General features: G+C 42.3%; 1 protein-coding gene across 1 annotated transcript in view; it reads left to right on the top strand.

The window, feature by feature from the left end:
* The window catches only part of AP3D1 (adaptor related protein complex 3 subunit delta 1), a 3,080,434-nt gene that overhangs the window by 2,638,950 nt on the left and 426,298 nt on the right, over positions 1–15,186 (top strand). The gene's annotated exons all lie outside the window — the stretch shown is intronic.

Raw genomic sequence — 15,186 nt, forward strand, 5'->3', positions numbered from 1 at the left:
TATGAAAGACTTCGAATGTAGCAGACATATTGTTTCTGAAAGTGTCTAACATGAATAATATATCACAATGGGATAAAAATGTGACACTTAGGTAAGTGAGTAACAAGCTTTTAGGAGGAGACAGCCCATGAGCATAGGGGTCTATAAGCAGACGTATGAGCGTAAATGCTCACACTTTCTTGCTACCAGCCTAAACAGAGGTCTCACACTCATCAGCCTCTTCTTCGTGTGGTCATTTGTATCGTAAGCTTTCTTGGATTCAGAAACACTAATACCTGCAAGAGATGCACTTATAACTAGAGGCAAAGCTGTCTCCAACCAAGACTGGAACAGACAGTCAAGAGGAGAAGGTTAAAACTCACAGCACCCCACTCACATCACATAGACCTACGAAACCAACACCTCCAAAACCTACACATAGAAACACTAAGACATATACAGAAGCTCTGAATAAGAATCTGCCTAGGCAAAAGAGACCTCCAAAGCAGACACACAAGCAACCATCTCCCACCAACACACCCCAAACAACACATAGCCCACAAACCCAGTGTGCCACACAACCATAGCCCATAAGGCAAAACAACACACCCAACACATTAGTCATAGGTGACTATAGTCAGGCACACTGACATCCCACTCACTAGGCTGGACAAAGAGAAGGTTACTGTCAGCTGCTTGTCTGGTGCCAGAATCTGCCACATAACGCATGCACTCAGGTCACTACAAAACAAGTACAAATATGACGCTGTCATTTTCCATGTTGGTGTAAATGACCTGAGACGTACCTCCCTGGACTACATGAAAAGGGACATGGAAGAGCTCTCTGATCTTGGAGCCCAGGCAGGTGTGACCCTAGCCCTGAGTAGCATCCTGCCTTCACCAAGAATGATACCACGGTACAAGGATAAAATGATCAACTTCAGCAATTGGCTAAGCTTCTGGTGTCATTCAAAGGGGATCCAATATCTGTCTGCTTGGGATGATATGCTTGACAGGCCACGATGCTTCACCAAAGATGGCCTACATCTGTCACCCCTGGGATTCCGGATATTTGCCAAGGCTCTTGCCACCCCCTATAGTGTCTTTTTTAGGCAAGGCTCAAAAGACAAACCCACCACCGTAAAAAGTACGAGTGACAAAAAACTGAGGGTAATGCTGCTCAATGCTAGGAGTCTAAACCTCAAAATGCATTCACTCGAGGCACTCCTCAAAATGGAGAACATCGATATCTGTGCAGTGACTGAGACCTGGTTCAAGGGTCCCGAGAGCACCCCAGCACTTGTTGTGTCTTTCGGCTTTTCCCGGTTAAGGGTCGCCACAGCGGATCTCCAGTCTGCTAATGATTGGCAGTAGATTTTTATGTGCCGAGTTGCCAGCCCTGACGCACAACCTTCAACGAAGGTACGCCCATTCACGCACGTCTCCACACAGAAGATGCTGTAGCTGAGATTCGAACAGGACAACGTCTTACTGTGAGGCGACAACGCTACCGCAGCACCACCACCACCGCAGTCTGAGAGCACCTACCAGGCTATAATTCATACCATATGTTTCGGCCACAAAATCGGACCAAAACACCAAGGGCTGAGGTGTGTCTATATTCATCAAGGATATCCACACCTCCAGGCTAGTTACACAACTCAATGGCTCTGAGATCGTCCAAGTGCAAGTAACCCAGGGCAAAAATGCATTCCAAATTGTAGCTTGTTATAGATCCCCCACCATGACCCAGGACTCACACTCCTCGTTCCTGGGGACATTGGGAAAAATGAGGGTTCAACCAAATACCATAATAATGGGCAATTTCAATTTCCCGAACATTAACTGGGAAAACTACTCTTGTACTAATCCCCTTGCTCAAAGATTCCTAGAATTTATAAACTCCAATGCCCTTGATCAAGTTATCAACACCTCCACCAGGGGCAGCAATATTCTGGACCTGGTCATTGCCAACATGGGTGACCAGTGCTCTGTGCTCGAGATCAACTCCTCACTGGTTAGATCAGACCATAAACTAATCACCCTCGCCATCCACATCCCGATCTCACCCCCACACAAGGAAACCATTGTAAAAAATGTTTCCAAAGCGAACTTCATGCTACTCAAAACAGAGGTGGCTAACTTCGCGAAGCCCCTGCAGATGTACAAAACAGTCAGGGCACCTGAATCCTACACAAATGCTCTCTACAAGCACTTGCACGAGTGCATGGATCGATCTATCCCTAACAGAACCAAGACACTATCCTCCAAAAATGGAAGCCAGTCTGGTGGTCCCCTGCTATAAACAAACTGTACAACAGAAGGAAGAAACTGTTGCAAAAGAGAGTGAAATCCCATGAATTCAGGAACTCCCTGACCGGCCTCAGTAAGAAGCTAAGATCTCTCATAAAATCCTCCAAAGCAAATTTTGAAAGAAAAATTGCCACAGATTCCAAAGACCACGACAAGGCTTTCTTTAGCTGTGTCAAGAATCTCCATGGCAACACCCAAATCTGCACTGAGCTACAGCAGAATGGCACAAAATATACAGAACCAACGGATATTGCCAACATCTTGACAGACAAATTCAGTGCTAACTTTACACTTTCACCCCCCAAAGGGCCCATAACTATACCAGATGATTGTAGATCCCCGTTAATCACAAACACGCAGGTAAAAATGGCACTCTCTAAAGCCAAAAACACAGCATCCCAGGCTGTGTCTTACACGAACTCCAAAATGAACTAGCCCCCCACCTAAACTCCATGTTCAATCACAGCCTCACCACAGGTTATGTTCCCACTTAATGACGGCATAGCAATGGTTATCCCACTCCACAAAGGTGGAGCCACCACAGACCCCGGGAATTATCAACCTATTAGTCTGACAAGCCTGGTCTGGAAGGCCATGGAGTGTATCATCATGCAACTCCTAAACAAAGACATTGACAACCTCCAAACCTTGGACTCTACCCAGTTCGGATTTGTAAAGGTTAGGTCTTGTCTCTTAAACCTGGTGGACTTCTTTGAAACAGTCACCAAGGCCATAGACGAGGGCATGGTTGTCCACACAGCCTACCTGGACCTCGCTAAAGTCTTTGATACTATCCCCCATTCAGGAATCATAGATAAATTCACCAACCTTAAAATAAACCCTTACATCATGAGGTGGGTAGCCAACTGGCTCACAGACAGAGCCTACACAGTGAGAGTTGGAGACTTCAGATCTGACTCCAAACCAGTGACAAGTGGAGTGCCCCAGGGTTCGGTACTAGGACCTCTCCTGTTCGGTATATACTTTTCCAAAGTGCAAGCAAACACAGAGGGTCTATGGCTAACCAAGATCGCAGATGACTGCAAATTGGGTGCCATAATAGATTCCCCTGCCGACGTAGACATCCTGCAAAAGGGCCACACCGAGACAGATACCTGGTGCCAAAACCATGACCTCAAGCTAAATGCCAAAAAGTGCATTGTCATCCCCTTTGGGAAAAACAAAGTACCGATGAACTACCAAATAGGTGGCAGTTTACTTAACATAGACAGTGTGATAAGAGACCTTGGGACACCAAGTGGATAGTAACTTCACCTTTGATACTCACATCGCCACAGTGGTCAGAAAATCTTTCTACGTGGCCCACCTAATCACAAAAGGGTTCGCATCTAGAAAAAAGGAGGTCATTGTCCCCCTCTACTCATCAGTTATCAGACCCCTCATTGAGTACAATGCCCCATGTGGGATGTACCTCACAAGACACCTACAACAACTGGAGAGGCCTCAGAAGTACCTCACCAAGAGGATTGCTGGCCTCAAACAGTTGCCCTATGCCGACCGGCTCAAGAAACTCCAACTCTACTCGGTCGCATATTGTTTATTCTGGGGAGATCTGTCTGACATACAAAGCTGTGTCAAACCCAGAAGTGATGGACATGCTCCACTTAAAGAAATCCCATTCTCTCCGAGCTACACGTTCTAGGGACTTAAACCTTACCACAACAGTAAAGAGGACATGTTGGAAGGATAGATTCGTGTCCCAGAGACTTCCCATGATCTGGAACAAAATTCCCGTATACGTCAAGCAGAGCTCATCATTAGCACTTTTCAAGAGAAACCTTCATGGGTGGATGGGTAATAGGAAATTCACCCCTGGGATCGCTTCTGTGGCCCTGCTCGATAGAGGGGCAGGAATTTAATCTGTATGGGTGGCAAAAGCCAAGACACTTTTGGCTAGGCTTGCTTATGCCCTCGGGCCGATAGCCTTGTACTTACCTATGAACCTATGAGTTGTCCCATTAAGGAACCTTCCTTTCGTGTTTATATTGTCCATCAGTAATTTTGTTAACTTTCAGCTGAGAGAGGAAAGTGCAGTCCAGTAGGCAGAAACCCTACGAAGACCTCCATTCTCGGTGTCGTTTCTGCTTAGGCGCAGAGCATGAATACAAAGCTTGTTCCATTTACCAGTCATTCGTACCCAAACCTTGTGATCACATTTGTCATTGCTTAATACATTTCTGCAAAGTCAGCGACTATAGATGTTGGCCAGTCTAAGATGGCAGAGCTCTCCACTACCGGCGCATCATCTAGTTCCATGTATTTTTTAATTCCTACATGCACGTGTTGAACAAAACTCTTAATAGAGATTTTAGAGACGTTAAGTTTTAACACTTATTGTTAGAAGAGATTATGAAACAGTTCCACACTGAGACTGTGTTAAACCTGACAGTTTATAAAGATATATACATATATATATATATATATATATATATATATATATATATATATATATGTATGTGTGTGTGTGTGTGTGTGTATATATAGACACATGCTCGACTAGCATGTGTCCGAATCACAAAACACTGAATACATACACGAAAGCTCTTAACAGTGACAAGCACTTCCGTGTATGCGCCTCTGTCGGACTACAGTGTGGGTAAGGGAAAATTCCCTTTTCCCCACTGTAGTGCGATCTCGGTGTGAGAATATTAAAGTGGGGGGGTGCAGAAACGTAGTTTTTTTTTTTTTTTGAAGTACATATACACAGAAGCGCTTTTCGATGTTAAGCGCTTTTGTGTATGTGTGTTCGATGTTTTGTAATTTGGACATATGCTAGTCGAGCATGTGTCCTACACCCATAAAGATATATATATATATATATATACACATATATATATATATATATATATATATATATATATATATATATATATATATATATGGGTTCACTACAAAATTTTGAAATACCAGAATCTCGAGTTTCATAATATTGAGTTAAGAATCTCGAGATCTTGGCATCTCGAAATTTTGCACCCCCCAAAACACACCAAAACATGTATATGAAGGGGGGCAAGACCCCCTGCACCCCCCACACCCCCTGCAACTTAAATATACCAACTCTGGGATCGCACTGTAGCGTGGACAAGGGAGATCTCCGTTCAAGATTTCGATCATATGAAATTCGAAGTTTTGAGCTTTGAAATTCTGAACAGAACCCATATATATATATATATATATATATATATATATATATATATATATATATATATATATATATCCCCCATTCTACACATCTTATCACCAAGCTTCCTCCTGATTGCTCTTTTGAATTGTTGTAGTTTCATCTGACTGTGGTTAGAGCTTCAAACCTGGCCATTGTTCATTCCAATTCCTGTCACACTGGGCATTTTGCAGGAAAGTCACTCATGATACACAGATGTCTCGGCCCTCTTGAAGCATGTGCTTCTGTGGGTTCTTTTCCACTGTGGAATTCAAACAGAGCATGTGTTTTTGAGCAGGTGTCCTGCACCTTCCCTTGGATAGGCAAGTGAGGTACCAGCCCTTCATTCGTTTCCTACCCCCAGTTTAGCTTTTTGAGTGTTCTAGCGAGCGATCAGTCGTAGTTCATGGGTCTTAGGCCTCTGTCTTTCTGTACCAGAGCTCCTGGGAGTTATAATGTGGAAAGTGGTAAATGATGTAGATAGGAGGAGTGAAAAGGGAGGATTTTACATGGTGCTAGCTCTGAAATATTTCATTTAGCTTTGGTTGAGAAGTGATCATAAGGTGCATATGTTCTTCGTGTTTCACTGTTGCAGTCATTACATTAGGGTTATCTGCTGGCAGGTTGCCCTCAGTCAGCCTGAATAATAAAGTCTTGGGTCCTGCGTCGGTTGATGTCTCCTCCTCCATGACATCACGTCATCAGGGGTATAAAACATGCAGCCGATGCCATTTTAATCCGTCTTTCTTGCCGCATGGTGCCTGAAACAGAAGCAGTTCACAAGTGCCGGTTGGCAGACTCCTGAAATTTTCATTTTCGAGTTTCAGATCCGAAGTCTTCAAACTAAAGCTAAGTACCCCATTGGGGAAACTTTTTATTGCGCCTTACCGATGTCAGTAAAAGTTAATAATTGTATTACTTGTGGGAAGCAAATACCTCATAAGGATTTTCATTTGTACTCTATTCCTTGTCTAGGCCCTGACCACAATGTGCCTTGCTGTCAGTTTTGTGCTAAATTTAATCAACGCACTATTAAGCGTCGGTATATTTTTGCTTCTAAATACTTTGGTTCAAGATTTAACTATCCTGAAATGTCATCTGTTAACAATCTGACTACTGGAATTCACAAAAAACGCGAAGAAAAAGACAGACAGACCGTTGAGGTACAAAACCGACAACGAAGCTTCTCCTAAGCCAGTTCGCCGGTACTCAGTGATGCACTTTCGCAGTCCCTGATGCCCGCTACTTTTGAGTCGCAGGCCTCTGTCGAGACCCTTATTGAACCCGCGGATGTCTCTCCTTTGGATGGGTCCAGAGCTGCTGAGCAGGCACCGGCTTCTGAGGGTGTTTTCAGGCCTAAAGATTTGTATATTAAACTGACGCCATCATCAAAAACAAGGTCAAAACCAACTTCTGTGTCTAAAAAACCAACGCATGAGCCACGTGCTCAGGTCTCTATGCCTGAAAAACAAATGATCAAAATGGCTGAGGATTTAATTACCTTGATCAGGGGTTCCCAACCCCCACCTGCTAAGAGGCCTAGGCAAGGCACTGATTATGAATCTTCAGATCAGGTTTCCATTTCATCTGATTCCTCTTCTGGTCTGAATTTTTCTATTCCCCCTTATGAGAACTCTGATGCAGAAGAATCCATCCCTTCTGCTTCTTCTCCTGAAGATTTTTCTTTTGCAGAGACTTTGTATACCTTAAGGGATCATTTTCATTGGGAGAGTCAGGATTTTTCAGAATCCAAAATGAGGCTTAAGGATTTTCTTCTTCTTCCTCAGCATAGGCCTTTGGCTATACCTCCTGTTTTAGACATTGTTGATGATGTTTTCTCAGAATCCAGCATGGCTCCTGATTCCCTGCCTCTGGCTCCTAGTAAGCCAGACAGATATTACAGGGTTCCTGACTCCCACAAGTTTTTTTTCAAAAATCCTACTGCTGACCTTGAAACTATTTCTCAGGGTCCCAAGGGTGTTAAGGCTTCTACTGCTAAAAATCCTACCCCTTCTGATAGAGACTCCTAGGGCACTGGATAGATGGGGTAAGAAGGTTGATACGTCTGCAACATGGCAATCAGGTTTTTAAACTGTCAATTTCATATGCTTAAATATCAAAAGTATGTCATAGGCTTACTGAAACAGAAAATTATGTTGATTTCTGATTATGTGGAAAATAAAGTTACAGGATTTATTGCATTCAGCTGAACAAGTTGGAAAGCATACTTTGCAATGTGGTTTTGATTCCTTGGAGGCCTCTTGTAACTGGATCTGTGATAAGAAGGCATGCTTGGCTCAAGGAGCAAAATCTGCCTGATCATGTTAAAGCTAAATTGCTGGATGCACCTTTACAGAAGGACAGTCTGTTCGGTAATAAGGCAGAAGAAGTTTTGAAAAAGATGGAAGACAAAGCTAAATCTATGCAAACTGTAAAATATTTCTTGCAAGTGCAGCCACCTAGGTTCAGTAGGCAGTGGCCTACTAAGAACTGGTCCTTTTCAGTACCCAACAGAGCCTCTCAGGTCAAAACCAGACACTCCAAGGGCTCCAGGTTTCAGTCACAAGGATCTTACAAGACAAAACAATAGGGTGCCTCCACCTCCAAATCAGGGAGTAGCAAAGCACCACCCTATGGTAAACAGTCTCAATGACTTTCCTCTGCCATTTCCAAGCACTTATCTTTTGGCAGCCCCTTTGGGGGGAAAACTAGCACTTCATGCTCAAAATTGGCATCAAATTACCCAGGACAAATGGGTGTTAAATACAGTATCCCAGGGGTACAGATTTAATTTCCACATGTTGCCAACTCCAAACGGATGGCCAGATCTGCCTCAAAATCATTGGGCAGAGGCCCAGAAACAGGTCATGTCCCTCATGGATATGGGGGCTATGCAATCAGTACCAGAAAAGGAAAAAGGACAAGGTTTTTATTCAAGACTTTTCCTGGTACCCAGAAAAGACAAATCATGGCCTCCAATTCTGGACTTATCCATTCTAAATACATTTCTGTACATTCCAAAATTCAAGATGCTGACTCTACAACAGCTACTGCCTATGCTAGGCAAGAATGCCTGGTTGGTAACTCTAGAGGCTTACCTGCATATCCCAATCAGGGAATCTTGCAGAAGATATCTCCGCTTCAAAGCAGGCTATTTGCATTACCAATTCTCTGCACTGCCCTTTGGCTTATCTACTGCGCCCACGGTCTTCACAAAGTGCCTGGCACCAGTGATTGCATTTTGCAGACAAAGAAACGTTCAAATTTATCCTTATCTGGACAATTGTCTAATTCAGGCAGAGGACAAGGACACTCTTCTCCAACATCTGGCATTTGTAAAAAGGCTTCTAACATGCCTAGGGTACACCATAATCGAAAAGAAATCACAACTGGTACCCTCTCAAATAATTACATTCCTGTGTGCAAGCTTGAATACAACTGCCTAGATGGCTTACCTCACGCCAGACAAACAAGTTCAACTGACAGCATACTTTAAACAAGTGGCCACAAAAACCCAGCTATCTGCAAGACAAATTCTGCAGGCTTTGGGGTTCATGGTGTCCTGCATTTTACTAATTCCATATGCAAGACTGCATATGAGGAAACTTCAATGGTACCTAAAAAGCTTATGGAGTCAACATTGTCACAGCCTGGAAACAATGATTCCTCTCATTCCTTGCCTGCAACAGGAGTTCCTTTGGTGGGCAGAGACATGTCACCAAAACAAGGGACTGTCATTCATTCTACCCCCTGTCACCCAAACCCTAACTACAGATGCATCAGTTTCTGCTTGGGGGGCCCACTGGGCAGGGAGATGCATTCAGGGCAAATGGAGCCCAAACCGAATGTATCTGCATATCAACCAGAAAGAGATGCTAGCTATTCAGAATGCTCTGACAGCCTTCAAGGACTTCCTTCATCCAGGGCAACTACTGATGAAGACGGACAACACCACAGTAATGTGGTACATAAACAAGCAGGGGGGTACCCATTCATACCCCCTTTGCAGACTACCCATGGCCTTATGGAACACAGCCTTGACTTGCCAAATACAGCTACAAGCTCAATTCCTGCCAGGAAAGCAAAATACTCTGGCAGACCTAAGCAGTAATCTTATGGACCCACTCGAATGGAAATTGGATCCGCAAATCTTCAGCATGTTGACACAAAAATGGGGGAGCCCAGACATAGATCTTTTTGCCTCTCCCCAAAACTACCAGTTAGACAAATTATGCACAAGAATTCCTCACAAAAAAGCTTGGAAAGTGGGTGCTCTATCCTTCAGCTGGAAAAACCTATCAGTCTATGCCTTTCCCCATCTGCCTCTGCTCTCCAAGGTTTTACTAAAAGTCAGACAGGAAAAAACAAAAATGATTCTGATTGCTCCAGATTGCCCACGCCAACACTGGTACCCACTTGTAAGGAATGTGTGTCACACCTTCCTCCGTGGTACTTGCCCCAGACTCCTCATCTATTGTCTCAGCAGAACTGTAAAATTCTGCACACTCAGCTCCAAACTCTGAATCTTTAGTACTAGACAATCTTATGCTGATAAATGGAAGAGATTCTGTGCCTGGAACCAGGCACAAGGAATAAACACAGCAATGCCCAATATTTCTCAGATTCTGCAATATTTAACTGAGATGCTTCACAAGGGCTTATCTTTTTCTTCTATAAAAATCCATGCCTCTGCCATCTCGGCTCATTACAACACAGAGCCTCCTCTCTTTTCTCATCCCCTGCTAAAGCAGTACCTCAGAGGGGCCAATAATTTGAGACCTCCCAGGAGAGCTTCAGCACCTGCATGGGACCTCAATTTTGTGCTGGAAAAACTCACCCTACCTCCTTTTGAACCAGCTGCTACTGCAGACATAAAATTTCTTTCTTGGAAGACAGCCTTTCTTTTAGTCGACACTTCAGCTAGAAGGATTTCAGAACTACAGGCTCTTATGGCAGTGGAGTCTTTCATTATCTTTTATTTGGACAGGGTAGCCCTCAGGACCAATCCTTCTTTTATGCCTAAGGTGGTATCCAGTGTGGCTCTTAACCAGACCATTCATCTGCCAACCTTTTTCCCAAATCTGCAGAACAAGGGGGAGCGGATTCTGCATTCATTGGATGCACACAGACAACTAAGATTCTACTTAAACAGGACAAAATCTCTAAGAAAGTCTGAGCAACTACTGGTGGCATTTGCTGCAGGAGCAGAAGGGAAGGCTATCTCAAAGCAGACTATTTCAAAATGGATAAGCCATTGTATTTGTTTCTGCTACACACACCATGATAAAACTGTCCCCAAGGGGATCAGATCCCATTCCACCAGGGCTGCATCTACTTCTGCAGCTTTTCTTAGAGGGGTTTCTACCAGAGACATTCTAGAAGCTGCTACTTGGAGCTCAGTTCATACGTTCACAGAACATTACCATTTACCTCTCTTTTCTAAATCCAGAGCTGGCTTTATCACTGCTGTTTTACAGGGCCTTATAGCCGGTCCTAATGCTGTATAAATCCATCCTCCCAACCATAGCTTTGGGATTCTACCCAAATGTAATGACTGCAACAGTGAAACACGAAGAACATAGTACAGTTGTGTACATTTACCATAAATGTAGATATTCGAGTGCATTCACTGTTGCAGTCCGGGTTACCCACCCGCCAGCCCCCTTTCTTTATTATTATACCTCTTTTTTCGTATGCTCAAAAGCCTTTTTGGTGTATTTGCTTTTAGATGGAGGTAAACTTTTTGTGTTCTAAATTACATGCATATATATATATATATATATATATATATATATATATATATATATATATTTTTTTTTTTTTTTTGCTCCCCATTTGAGGGGCACCTGACATCTGGGGCAAGAAAAACTGATTAAAATGGCGTTGGCTGTTTTATACCCCTGACGTCATGGAAGAGGAGACAGCAACTGATGCAGGACCCAAGACTTTGTTATTCAGGATGACTAAGGGCAACCTGCCAGCAGATTACCCTAATGTAATGACTGCAACAGAGAATACACTTGAACATCTATATTTATGGTACGTGTACACAACTGTACTTTTTGAAAAAAGTGAACAAGTTCAATACTAGTTGTAATATCTGGTAAATAAGTTCAATACTAGTTGTAATATCTGGTAAATAAGTTCAATACTAGTTGTAATATCTGGTAAATAAGTTCAATACTAGTTCTAATATCTGGTAAATAAGTTCAATACTAGTTCTAATATCTGGTAAATAAGTTCAATACTAGTTGTAATATCTGGTAAATAAGTTCAATACTAGTTCTAATATCTGGTAAATAAGTTCAATACTAGTTGTAATATCTGGTAAATAAGTTCAATACTAGTTGTAATATCTGGTAAATAAGTTCAATACTAGTTCTAATATCTGGTAAATAAGTTCAATACTAGTTCTAATATCTGGTAAATAAGTTCAATACTAGTTGTAATATCTGGTAAATAAGTTCAATACTAATTCTAATATCTGGTAAATAAATTCAATACTAGTTCTAATATCTGGTAAATAAGTTCAATACTAATTCTAATATCTGGTAAATAAGTTCAAGACTAGTTGTAATATCTGGTAAATAAGTTCAATACTAGTTCTAATATCTGGTAAATAAGTTCAATACTAGTTGTAATATCTGGTAAATAAGTTCAATACTAGTTGTAATATCTGGTAAATAAGTTCAATACTAATTCTAATATCTGGTAAATAAATTCAATACTAGTTCTAATATCTGGTAAATAAGTTCAATACTAATTCTAATATCTGGTAAATAAATTCAATACTAGTTGTAATATCTGGTAAATAAGTTCAATACTAGTTCTAATATCTGGTAAATAAGTTCAATACTAGTTCTAATATCTGGTAAATGTTACACCATGTGGCACATCCTGGGGTAAGTACGTTCAATGCTAGTTGTAATATCTGGTAAATCTTACTCCATGTGGCAGGTCCTGGGGTATAAATATGTTCAATATTAGTTGTAATTTCTGGTAAATGTTACTCCATGTGGCACATCCTGGGGTAAATGACTCTCTCAACTAGGCATCAATCCGTATGTTACCAGATGGGTAGCCAACTGGCTCACTGATAGAACCCACCTAGTCAAAATAGGGGAAGCCATCTCAAGCAATAGACCCTTATCTAGTGGTGTATCCCAGGGTTCGGTCTTGGGGCCTCTGTTATTTGGGATATACTTTTCTGAGGTACAGGACAAAACCATTGGGCTATGTCTGACCAAATTTGCAGATGACTGCAAGTTGGGAGCTGTCATCAATTCCCATAGTGATGTGGACATCCTCCAAGAGGGTCTCACCCAAGCAAATGACTGGTGCCAGAAACATGGCCTCAAGCTGAATAGAAACAAATGCATCATTATCCCCTTTGGGGATAGAGATGTCCCCACAAATTATCACTTTAATAGCAATGTTCTAAAAATGCAGTCAGCCGTGAGGGATTTAGGCACCCAGATTGATAGCAGCCTGATTTATGACCAGCATGTTGCTTCCATTGTACAGAAAGCTTTCTACATGGTCTACCTCATAAGTAAGGGTATCTCCTCCAGGGACAAGGAGGTCATAACATCCCTGTATTCTTCCCTTGTAAGGCCAATTATTGAGTACAGCGCCCCATTCGGCATGTACCTCGCAATGCACATGCAGCAGCTGGAGAGACCACAGAGGTTCCTCACCAGGAGAATCCAGGGCCTCAAAAATCTACCCTACCATACACAGGCTAGAAGCCCTATCCCTCTACTCTGTTTTATACAGACTCCTCAGAGGTGACCTCTGTCTGGCATACAAGGCAATCTCGGACCCAGCCTTCATGGGACTGCTGCATATCTGCAAGTCAAGCTCTGCTCGAGTAGCCCACACACGTGGCCTCAACCTGGTCTGTGACATAGGTTCATAGTTTAGTACTAAGCTAACTGCCCTTGCGAGCCATTTTAAGCCTAGCCAGTTATCCCTTGTCAGACTCAAACCCTGCACCTTGTGTTTGTAAGGCAAACACCTTAGCCATTAAGCCACCCTCCCACTGCTGGCGGGACAGATTTGTGTCCCAGATATTCCCCCATCTATGGAGTATACTCCCTCTCCACATCAAGCAGAGTACCTCTGTACCCCTTTTTTAGCGCAGTCTGGATAACTGGATGGGAAATAGAAATTGCATCCCTGGGATTCCACCCATGTCTCTGCTGGACAGGGAACATCGGGTGATGATTTGTCTGTGCATAGGCTAAACTCTTGGCTAGGCTTATAAGGGCTTCAGGGCCAATAGCCTAGTAACTTCCTATGAATACTAGTTGTAATATCTGGCAAGTTGTTACTCCATGTGGAAGGTCCTGGGGTAAATAAGTTCAATACTAGTTGTAATATCTGGTAAATCTTACTCCATGTGGCAACTGTGGTAAATACATTCAGTACTCGTTGTAATATCTGGCAGATCTTACTCCATGTGGTAGGTCCTGGGGTAAATACGTTCAGTACTGGTTGTAATATCTGGTAAATCTTACTCCATGTGACACATCCTTGGATAAGTACGTTCAATACTAATTGTAATATCTGGTAAATGTTGTACCATGTGGCAGGTCCTGGGGTAAATACATTCAATACTAGTAGTAATATCTGGTAAATCGTACTCCATGTGACAGGTTTGGGGTAAATATGTTCAGTATTAGTTGTAATATCTGGTAAATGTTACTCCATGTGATAGGTCTTGGGGTAAATTAATTCAGTACTAGTTGTAATATCTGGTAAATGTTACTCCATGTGGCAGGTAATGGGGGTAAATAAGTTCAATACTAGTTGTAATATCTAGTAAATGTTACTCCATGTGGCAGGTCCTGGGGTAAATACATTCAGTACTAGTTGTAATATCTGGTAAATGTTGCACCATGTGGCAGGTCCTGGGGTAAATACATTCAGTACTAGTTGTAATATCTGGTAAATGTTACACCATCTGGCAGGTCCTGGGGTAAATACATTCAGTACTAGTTGTAATATCTGGTAAATGTTACTCCATGTGGCAGGTCATGGGGGTAAATAAGTTCAATACTAGTTGTAATATCTAGTAAATGTTACTCCATGTGGCAGGTCCTGGGGTAAATACATTCAGTACTAGTTGTAATATCTGGTAAATGTTGCACCATGTGGCAGGTCCTGGAGTAAATACATTCAGTACTAGTTGTAATATCTGGTAAATGTTACTCCATGTGGCAGGTCCTGGGGTAAATACATTCAGTACTAGTTGTAATATCTGGTAAATGTTGCACCATGTGGCAGGTCCTGGGGTAAATACATTCAGTACTAGTTGTAAAATCTGGTAAATGTTGCACCATGTGGCAGGTCATAGGGGTAAATAAGTTCAATACTAGTTGTAATATCTAGTAAATGTTACTCCATGTGGCAGGTCCTGGGGTAAATACATTCAGTACTAGTTGTAATATCTGGTAGATGTTGCACCATGTGGCAGGTCCTGGAGTAAATACATTCAGTGCTAGTTGTAATATCTAGTAAATGTTACTCCATGTGGCAGGTCCTGGGGTAAATACATTCAGTACTAGTTGTAATATCTGGTAAATGTTGCACCATGTGGCAGGTCCTGGGGTAAATACATTCAGTACTAGTTGTAATATCTGGTAAATGTTGCACCATGTGGCAGGTCATGGGGGTAAATAAGTTCAATACTAGTTGTAATATCTAGTAAA

Source organism: Protopterus annectens, chromosome 13.part0 (assembly GCF_019279795.1).
Source record: "Protopterus annectens isolate FY-2018-M chromosome 13.part0, PAN1.0, whole genome shotgun sequence".
NCBI lineage: Eukaryota > Metazoa > Chordata > Ceratodontiformes > Protopteridae > Protopterus > Protopterus annectens.